The sequence below is a fragment of the Myotis davidii genome, unplaced genomic scaffold (genome assembly GCF_000327345.1).
Source record: "Myotis davidii unplaced genomic scaffold, ASM32734v1 scaffold653, whole genome shotgun sequence".
In the NCBI taxonomy this organism is placed as follows: domain Eukaryota; kingdom Metazoa; phylum Chordata; class Mammalia; order Chiroptera; family Vespertilionidae; genus Myotis; species Myotis davidii.
This window is the reverse complement of record NW_006285129.1, coordinates 500,199-500,995: the sequence shown is the minus strand read 5'-3', so window position 1 is coordinate 500,995 and position 797 is coordinate 500,199.

The window sequence follows — 797 nt, the reverse complement described above, 5'->3', positions numbered from 1 at the left end:
TCAGTGGGTATAGCTCAGTGGTTGAATGTCGAACCATGAACCAGGAGATCACAGGTTTGATTCCCTGTCAGGGCACATGCCTGGGTAGTGGGATCTAACCCCAGTAGAGGATGTGCAGAAGGCAGCTGATCAATGTATCTCTTTGACAATGTTTCTTTTTGTTAAACCTCACTCGAGGATATTTTTCCACTGATTTTTAGGGAGAGTGGAAGAGAGAGGGAAAGACAGAGAGAAACATCGATTGGTTACCTCCTGCACCAGCCCTGACCAGGGCTGCAACCACGGTACGAACCTAGGATCCTTTGGTCCTCAGGCCAATCAAACCAGCTAGGGCTCACTGATGTTTCTCTCTATCCTTCTCCCTGTTTCTAAAATCAATTTTTAAAAATAACATATTTTTATTGATTTCAGAGAGGAAGGAATAGGGGGAGAGAGATAGAAACATCAATGATGAGAGAGAATCATTGATTGGCTGCCTCCTGCACGCCCGCTCCTGGGGATCAAGCCCACAACCCGGGCATGTGCCCTGGACCAGAATCGAACCTGGAACCCTTCAGTCTGCAAGCTCAGTCGATGCTTCATCCACTGAGCCAAACCAGGTAGGGTTAGAGTGGTAAATTTTATTATGATAAATACTGTGCAATATAACATAGCTAAGGGGCCAGACTTTTTTTTCTGTGGATGACACAGGTAAGACAATTTAAAAATGAATGAAAACATAGAAGAGTTTAATTGTAAATTATCTTATGATCATTTAGTTAATTCAGTATTTTTTTTTAAATAGGAATTTCACATAT